The 10,329-nt window shown below is 41.2% G+C and overlaps 1 pseudogene; it reads left to right on the forward strand.

Moving 5' to 3' along the window:
- LOC121440122 overlaps positions 1-9,867 on the forward strand; it is a 99,048-nt pseudogene extending 89,181 nt beyond the window's left edge.
- Positions 9,868-10,329: the final 462 nt, after the last annotated feature.

Here is a 10,329-nt window from a genome sequence, read left to right on the forward strand (position 1 = left end):
GAATCAAGCATAACCAGCAGAATACAAGAGATAGAAGAAAGAATCTCAGATTCTGAGGATAACATAGAGTAAATAAACGCTCTGATCAAAGAAAACAGCAAGTCCAACAAACTCTCATCACAAAACATTCAGGAAATATGGGACACAATAAAAAGACCAAACCTAAGAATAATTGGAGTAGAAGAAGGAGAAGAAGTGCAGCTCAACGGTCCAGAAAATATACTTAATAAAATTATAGAAGAAAACTTTCCCAACCTGAAGACAGATGTACCTATGAAGGTTCAAGAAGCATACAGAACACCAAATAGGCTGGATCAAAAGAAAACATCCCCTCGCCATATAATAATCAAAACACAAAATATACAGAATAAAGAAAGAATATTAAGAGCCGCAAAGGAAAAAGGCCAAGTTACTTATAAACGTAAACCTATCAGACTTAACCTGACTTCTCTATGGAAACCATGAAAGCCAGAAGGTCCTGGATAGATGTACTCCAAAAACTAAGAGACCACGGATGCAAGCCCAGACTACTATATCCAGCCAAACTTTGGTTCACTATAAATGGAGAAAACAAAATTTTCCAGGATAAAAACAAATTTAAACAATACGTAGCCACAAATCCAACCTTACAGAAAATAATAGAAGGAAAATCACTAACCAAGGAGTCCAACAATGACCACAATAACTCAGACATCTAGAGACCCTTCACCAGCGCAAATCAAAGAAGGAAAACACACAAACCCTACTACTAAAAAAATGACCGGAGTTAACAACCACTGGTCATTAATATCACTTAATGTCAATGGGCTCAACTCACCTATAAAAAGGCACAGGCTAAGAGATTGGATACGAAAACAGGATCCAACATTCTGCTGTCTACAAGAAACACACCTCAACCACAAAGACAGGCACCTACTCAGAGTAAAGGGCTGGGAAAAGGCTTATCAAGCAAATGGACCTAAGAAACAAGCAGGTGTGGCCATACTAATTTCTAACAAAGTTGACTTCAAACTTAAATCAATCAGAAGAGATGGAGAGGGACATTTTATACTCATAACAGGAACAATTCATCAGGAAGAAGTCTCAATCCTGAATATCTATGCCCCTACTATAAAAGCGCCCACGTACGTAAAAGAAACATTACTAAAACTCAAGGCAGCCATCAAACCTCACACACTAATAGTAGGAGACTTCAACACTCCTCTCTCACCAATGGACAGGTCAATCAGACAGAAACCTAACAGAGAAATTAGAGAATTAATGGAGGTAATGAAGCAAATGGACTTAACAGACATCTATAGATTATTCCACCCAAAGAGGAAAGAATATACCTTCTTCTCTGCAGCTCATGGAACCTTCTCGAAAATTGACCACATACTCGGTAACAAAGCTAACTTACACAGTTACAAAAAATATTAGTAACCACCTGTGTCTTATCAGATCACCATGGATTAAAGTTAGAATTCAATAACAATGCTACCCCCAGAAAGCCTACAAACTCATGGAAACTGAACAGTCAACTACTGAACCATACCTGGATTAAGGAAGAAATAAAGAAAGAAATTAAAGTCTTCCTTGAATTCAATGAAAATAAAGAAACAACATACTCGAACTTATGGGACTCTATGAAAGCAGTCCTGAGAGGAAAGTTCATAGCACTAAGTGCCCACCTAAAGAAAACAGAGAAAGCACATATTAAAGACTTAACAGCCCACTTGAAAGCTCTAGAAAAAAAAGAAGCAGACTCACCTAGGAGGAGTAGAAGACTGGAAATAATCAAAGTGAGGGCTGAAATCAACAAAATAGAAACACAGAAAACAATCCAAAGATTCAATGAAACAAAAAGCTGGTTCCTGGAGAAAATCAACAAGATTGACAAACCCCTATCCAAACTAATCAAACGACAGAGAGAGAATACGCAAATTAATAAGATCAGAAATGAAAAGGGGGACATAACCACAGACACAGAGGAAATTCAGAGAGTCATTAGATCTTACTACAAAAGCCTGTATGCCACAAAACTGAAAAATGTAAAAGAAATGGACACGTTTTTAGATAAATACCATTTACCAATACTAAACCAGGACCAGGTGAACAATCTAAACAGACCTGTCAGTCGTGAAGAATTAGAAGCTGTTATCAAAAACCTCCCTACCAAAAAAAGCCCAGGACCAGATGGTTTCAATGCAGAATTCTATCAGAACTTCCAAGAAGACCTAATACCTATACTGCTTAATGTATTCCACAATATAGAAACAGAAGGGTCATTACCAAATTCGTTTTATGAAGCCACAATTACTCTGATACCAAAACCACTCAAAGACTCAACCAGGAAAGAGAACTACAGGCCAATCTCACTCATGAATATCGACGCAAAAATCCTCAACAAAATACTGGCAAATCGAATCCAAGAACACATCCGAAAAATTATCCATTATGATCAAGTAGGCTTCATTCCTGAGATGCAGGGCTGGTTCAACCTACGAAAACTATCAATGTAATCCAGCATATAAATAAACTGAAAGAAAAAAACCATATGATCATTTCATTAGATGCAGAAAAAGCATTTGACAAAATTCAACATCCATTTATGTTAAAAGTCTTGGGGAGATTAGGGATACAAGGGTCATACCTAAATATAATAAAAGCTATATACAGCAAGCCGACAGCTAACATCAAATTAAACGGAGAGAAACTCAAAGCCATCCCACTTAACTCAGGAACACGACAAGGCTGTCCACTCTCGCCATACCTCTTCAATATAGTGCTTGAAGTTCTAGCAATAGCAATAAGACAACATAATGGGATCAAGGGGATTCGAATTGGAAAGGAAGAAGTTAAACTTTCGTTATTTGCAGATGATATGATAGTGTACATAAGCGACCCCCAAAACTCCACCAAAGAACTTTTACAGCTGATAAACAGCTTTAGTAATGTGGCAGGATACAAGATCAACTCCAAAAAATCAGTCGCCCTCTTATACACAAAGGATATGGAAGCAGAGAGGGAAATCAGAGAAGCTTCAGCATTCACAATAGCCACAAACAGCATAAAATATCTTGGGGTAAATCTAACCAAGGAAGTGAAAGATCTATTTGACAAGAACTTTAAGGTATTGAAGAAAGAAATGGAAGAGGATACCAAAAAATGGTTGGACCTCCCTTGCTCTTGGATTGGGAGGATCAACATAGTAAAAATGGCACTTCTACCAAAGGCAATTTATAGATTCAATGCAATCCCCATCAAGATCCCATCAAAATTCTTCACAGATCTGGAGAGGACAATAATCAACTTTATATGGAAACACAAAAAACCCAGGATAGCCAAAACAATCCTATACAATAAAGGATCTTCTGGAGGCATTACCATCCCTGACTTCAAACTCTATTACAGAGCTACAGTAATGAAAACAGTGTGGTACTGGCATAAAAACAGAGAAGTCGACCAATGGAATCGTATAGAAGACCCTGACATTAACCCACAAACCTATGAACACCTGATCTTCGATAAAGGAGCTAAAAGTATACAATGGAAGAAAGAAAGCATCTTCAACAAATGGTGCTGGCACAACTGGATGTCATCCTGTAGAAGAATGAAAATAGACCCATATCTATCACCGTGCACAAAACTCAAGTCCAAATGGATTAAAGACCTCAATATCAGCCCGAACACACTGAACTTGATAGAAGAGAAAGTGGGAAATACCCTACAACAGATGGGCACAGGAGATCGCTTCCTATGTATAACCCCAGAAGCACAGACATTAAGGGCAACATTGAATAAATGGGACCTACTTAAACTAAGAAGCTTCTGTAAAGCAAAGGACATTGTCACTAAGACACAAAGGCAACCTACTGACTGGGAGAAGATCTTCACCAACCCCGCAATAGACAAAGGTCTGATCTCCAAAATATATAGAGAACTCAAAAAACTAGACTTTAAAATGCTAATTAACCCAATTAAAAAAATGAGGCACTGATCTGAACAGAGAATTCTCAACAGAAGAAGTTCAAATGGCCAAAAGACACTTAAGGTCGTGCTCAACTTCCTTAGCAATCAGGGAAATGCAAATCAAAACAACTTTGAGATATCATCTTACACCTGTCAGAATGGCTAAAGTCAAAAACACCAAGGATAACCTTTGCTGGAGAGGCTGTGGAGGAACGGGTACCCTCATCCATTGCTGGTGGGAATGCAATCTTGTGCAACCACTGTGGAAGTCAGTGTTTCGGTTTCTCAGGAAATTCGGGATCAACTTACCCCTGGACCCAGCAATACCACTCCTGGGAATATACCCAAGAGATGCTCTATCATATGACAAAAGCATTTGTTCAACTATGTTCATAGCAGTATTATTTGTAATAGCCAGAACCTGGAAACAACCTAGATGCCCTTCAACAGAAGAATGGATGAAGAAAGTATGGAATATATACACTCTAGAGTACTACGCTGCAGTAAAAAACAATGACTTCTCGAATTTTGCATACAAATGGATGGAAATAGAAAACACTATCCTGAGTGAGGTAATCCAGACCCAAAAAGATTAACATGGGATGTACTCGCTCATAATTGGTTTCTAGCCATAAATAAGGACCACGGAGTCTACAATAGGTGAACCTAAAGAAGCTAAGTAAGAAGGTGAACCCAAGAAAAAACATATAGTTATCCTCTTGGCTAAGGGAAGTAGACCAAATTGCCAGGGAGAAAATTGGGATCTTGGGGGTGGGGTGGGATGGGGGTAAGGGGAGATGGGGAGAGAAAAGGTAGAAGGGAAGGACGGGGGACTTGGGGAATCAGGAGAATTGGGATAAAGGAAAGGTGGATAGGGGAGCACGGAACCACAATTCTTAGTTAAGGGAGCCACTTTAGGGTGGGCAAGAGACTTGACCCTAGAGGGGCTCCCAAGTGCCCAAGATGAGGTTCCCAGTTAGGTCCTTGGGCAGCTGAGGATTGGGAACCTGAAATGACCCTATCCTAGAGCAATACTGACGAATATCTTGCATATCATCATAGAACCTTCATCTGGTGATGGATAGAGATAGAGACAGAGACCCACACAGGAGCACTGGACTGAACTCCCAAGGTCCCAATGAGGAGCAGAAGGAGGGAGAACATGAGCAAAGAAGTCGGGGCCACGAGGCGTGCACCCACCCACTGAGACAGTGGAGCTGATCTATTGGGAGCTCACCAAGGCCAGCTGGACTGTGACCGAAAAAGCATGGGATAAAACCGGACTCTCTGAACATGGCAAACAATGAGGGCTGATGAGAAGCCAAGGACAATGGCACGGGGTTTTGATCCTACTTAATGTGCTGGCTTTGTGGGAGCCTAGCCAGTTTGGATGTTCACCTTCCTAGATATGGACAGAAGGGGGAGGACCTAGGACTTACCACAGGGCAGGGAACCCTGACTGCTCTGTGGACTGGAGAGGGAGGGGGAGAGGAGTGGGGGGAGGGGGAAAAGGGTGGGAGGAGGGTGAGAAGGGTGGGAGGAGGGGGAGGGAAATGGGAGGCTGGGAGGAGGTGGAGACTTGTTTTTTGTTTATGTTTTTTTCTTTTTTCTTTTTTTCTCAATAATATATATATATATATATATATATATATATATATATATATATATATATGATGGAGGAAGGTCATTGGCTAATAAAGGCACTGCCCTGGCCCATTTTATTGGTTAGAGGATAGGTGGGAGGAGAAAACAGGACAGAACACTGGGAGGAAGAGGAAGTGAGGTCAGAGACTCCACCGCTCTGCTCTTGGGAGCAAACGCCTCAGGGAGACGCCATACTCCCAGCTCCCAGGCAGACACACGCCATGAAGCTCGACCCAGGATGGACTAGGCTAGAATCTTCCCGGTAAGACCGGTGCTCACCGATTATTAGAGATGGGTTGATCGGGATATCAGAATTAGCCAGTAAGGGCTAGGGCAGAAGGGCCAAGCAGTGATTAAATGAATACAGTGTCCGTGTAATTATTTCGGGGCATAAGCTAGCCGCCAAGCAGGCAGCCGGGGTGCTGTGGATGCAGCCCCGCTGCCCTTACTACTTCATATGGCGCCCACGTGGACAACTGCTTCCACATAAAGCCTGAGACAGCTTGGGAAGTAATTCTAGAACAAAATGAAAGCATTGTGCCTGATTTCTTGGTAGCAACAATTTCTCGGGTCTACTCTGCTTGCCAGAGGCAAGCAAGCGCCTCATCTAAGAGAGGCTTCCTGACTCAGCTTTAGCTGCAAAGCCTGCAGCTCATTAAGAGGTCCTGCCACGAAACACTTAAACGGTGTTGACGAAAAGCTGAACGCATGCTTTTCGGTTTTCAGCCTTAGCAGGAAAAAAGCTGCGCCATTTAAAAATGCTGGCTTTCTGGGCTGTTCTGCCAGGGCAAACTCTGACCGTTTGAGGCAGGAGGGCCGGCTACCAAGAGAGGATGTGAGTGTTGTCTGTTGTAGCTCACTTGCTGGCAGGGACCTTGAAATGCCACACAGTTGTTGCAGTAAACATGGCTACAGCCTGTATATCCGCCATGAGGCTGGAAAGCTAAGGAATGGACTGGATCTAGCTGGCAAAGCCACGCCTTTAATCCTACCCATATTGCTCAGTAATTTAAAGGCTCGTGTGGTCAGAAAAAGAGAGATATACAGTAAAGAGAGATTCAAAGACAAAGAAAATTTCTGAATGGTTTAAAGTGTGTTAAAAATATATGCAGACTAAAAGTTGAAGTTCTTAAAGTAAAAAACAAAAAAAGAAAGAGAGTTGTTGTGTGTGGTAGCACACGCCTTTAATCCCAGTGCCTAGAAGGCAGAGACTAACAGATCTCTGTGAGTTCAAGGTGTAGTAGCAAACACCTTTAATCCTGAATGCCTGGGAGGCAGAGACAGGCGGATCTCTGAGAGTTCAAAGACAGCCTGGTCTACAGAGTTACTTCAGGTCAAAGATACAGAGAACCTGCCTCAAAAAGCAAAGAGTTAAAAGTAAAAATAAACAAAATAGAGGTTAAAACAAAGCTGCACAAAGATGGAAAATACACAGAGAATCTTGATACTGTATGCTATTATGCTCTCTTTAAATTATTTAAACGCTGAGGAAGGAGCAACAGATGCTAAAAGATATTTATTTATAAATGCTGCTGAACTAATCCAACATAGATATTTTGAAAATGCCTTGAATTTGAAATTTGGATCTAAGGACATGATACTTTGGAAAGGAGTTTCTTATTTTGTTTTCACAGAGGATGAGACGCTGTTCATTTCTTCTATTCCGATTTGGTATGATGGACCACGCCCTCCTGAAGGGTTGGTGTGAACGCCTTCAAAAAATTGCTTCACTCAACTGCCAACTGAGATGAAACTAGCACACAGGTTATACCATGTAAGACCTAATTAACGACGCCCCCATTCAGCAGGAAGCAGTTTGGAGAGAAATAACTGCGCCCATATTCCCAAAAAATGTTTATAAATGTTCTTTTACATTTAAAGGGGGATATGATATAGGTATGAATAATTTGCATTAGTATAGATTTTGCTTTATTGATAGAGATTTAAGGTCAATTTTGTTATATGTATAAGTGTTTCTGATTTTGATTAAGGTATTGTGATTGTGTAGTTCATTTAAATATGTACTGTATAATTAAGAAATATAGGTTGTTAATGGATAATCATCGATAATAGTAAAGCTTGTAAATATGTTAGATTTTCTAGATATATAGAGATATATTTTAGATAGACATTCTTCATGTCTTTCAAAGATTACAGAATAGGACATTTAATGTTTTAATAACTTAGGGTTTTTCATGACAATGAGACACTCTGCTCCTGGCAGCACCAATGTACTTCAAGAGGAAGATGGGCATCGAAGAGGCACCTTATGGAGTTTGATAGCCATTTGGGCAAGAAACTGCTCTTGCCTGGACTATTGCATAAACTGGAAACAGAGAACCCGCAGAGAGAGGACTACTGAACTTGCCTAAGGTGAGATGATCTTTCGGGGTTCCTGATTCATGAAAGAGTCTGCGAGACATTCTGCAGGACACAACAGATAGTGACTGAACTGACTTTGAATTTTCCTGCTTTATGGAAATGTCTGCTGGATACCATGGGCCTGAAGGCTAAAGATGGATGCCCCAACGGTACAGAGGAACTTTGGGTGACTGTCCAGGCAGCGAGATGTCTTTGTCATTTCTAGAGTTTGAAGTTTCTTAGTTCTTGTTTACTTAGGTAATATTATATCTTTCTGGAGTCTTTGATGGAGTTAAGAATAGTTAGTTATAGTTATAGTTTTCCTTAGTTATGATAAAGATTATTGTAACTTTTACTTGATAACTGTTTTGTTATATGTAATTTTGCTATGTTAAAGCCTTTTTTTTTTTGTTTAAACCGAAAAAGGGGAAATGATGGAGGAAGGTCATTGGCTAATAAAGGCACTGCCCTGGCCCATTTTATTGGTTAGAGGATAGGTGGGAGGAGAAAACAGGACAGAACACTGGGAGGAATAGGAAGTGAGGTCAGAGACTCCACCGCTCTGCTCTTGGGAGCAAACACCTCAGGGAGACGCCATACTCCCAGCTCCCAGGCAGACACACGCCATGAAGCTCGACCCAGGATGGACTAGGCTAGAATCTTCCCGGTAAGACCGGTGCTCACCGATTATTAGAGATGGGTTGATCGGGATATCAGAATTAGCCAGTAAGGGCTAGGGCAGAAGGGCCAAGCAGTGATTAAATGAATACAGTGTCCGTGTAATTATTTCGGGGCATAAGCTAGCCGCCAAGCAGGCAGCCGGGGTGCTGGGGATGCAGCCCCGCTGCCCTTACTACTTCATATATATATATATATATATATATATATATATATATATATATATAAAAGATCCAAACAGTGGTGAGGTAAGTGGTGACATCAGTGTTGTTGGAGAAAGCCGGAGCTCCGAAACACAAAGTGATCAAGATGAAGAAAATGGAAGTTCCTTGATGAATTTGCTCAGTTAAGTTCTTAACTGTGGTTGATGGCTGTCACTGCAATTAGCATATTGCCTGGCCAATTAACAGAAGTGACAGCCACATGCAGGCTTTCTGAAATGTATTTGACCAGTGTTCCAAACTGGTGGTTGACATCCCCTTGGTGGAATCATGTGTAGCGAAGAGTGCAACTGGCGCCATCATTTTCAAGCCGGGGAGCCTTCCGAACTATCCAACTACCGGAGAGAGGCAACGATTTCGCTCTTCTTACTTTGTTTTCAGCAGTTAAGTAGATTACAAGATTGGGAATGGATAGCCGAACTTTTTCAACAAATGAAGTACCATGTGCAGAAAATGACCCCAGAGTAAGGATCATATGGTGGAGATTTTGGAAGGAAAGGAAAGTCGTTTCTGCTTCCCACTTCTCAAGCTGAAGAAGGAACTATTGAAGCAAATTAAGTGGAATCCATCCACTCAGGCTATATATATAAATGGACTGAAGATAGCATCTGGCCTGAGCTTAACGTAGATAAAGGAATCGTGAGTATCTCAATGACTTGCTTCTCACAGAATGGCTCTGATGAAACAAGCCCAGCCATCGATGAAATGGATTCTTCCGCTTTCCTAGACAAGTTAGTTCAGGAAAAACAACTGCTCCTTTCTTTCAGAGCAGTGATGCAAAAATTCCCTCCGATCAGGCGCAGCTTTATAACAGCAGCTTCTAGAAGGCTTGTTACTTCATCTTTTTGTTCATTTCTCTGATGTTGAAATTGTCTAAAAGGAGGCTTTCTTGGCTTGGAATCCAAACCGTTTGAAATTTTCTGAGAAAGGGCAGGACTTTGTTCCGGGTGAATTGCGGCTAACCTGGCTGGAAATCAGTAAAGACAGAGAGCCAGAGGAAGGAGCTGATTGAAGAGTCAGGCAAGGTCTCCTCTGTGCAGAACACGCTGTCACCGTGACACAGCTGTGTTTGACCTCACCACCATGAACATTCACTTCGCTGCAGTCTTTGCATGGTGTCTACAACAGGAACGCACCAGAAAGGGTTTATTTCTTAGCATGATTTGTTTCTTATAGTGGTGTGCCACAGCCATTTTCTGTCCCCACAGATTTTAGGGGTGCGTTCAGTATTTACATAGTCTATGAACAGCATGTCATGATTCCACTGTAAGCCCTCAGGCAGAGGTGGCCTATCGCAAGGATCATCTTTGCTGTCAGCTGCCACAGGCTGTATTAAGTTAGAAAGCAGAACGGCGATGTTGAATACTTAGAAATGTACTTCGTTCAGTAGCAGTTGAGTTGTTTAATATTTGATTATTTCATTTGTCCTTACAGAAAATGTCTTAACTATAATTGATGATTGTTGCTGTAGTAA

The sequence above is a fragment of the Microtus oregoni genome, unplaced genomic scaffold (genome assembly GCF_018167655.1).
Source record: "Microtus oregoni isolate MIOR12 unplaced genomic scaffold, Mior012 000065F_ref0000479, whole genome shotgun sequence".
Lineage (NCBI taxonomy): Eukaryota > Metazoa > Chordata > Mammalia > Rodentia > Cricetidae > Microtus > Microtus oregoni.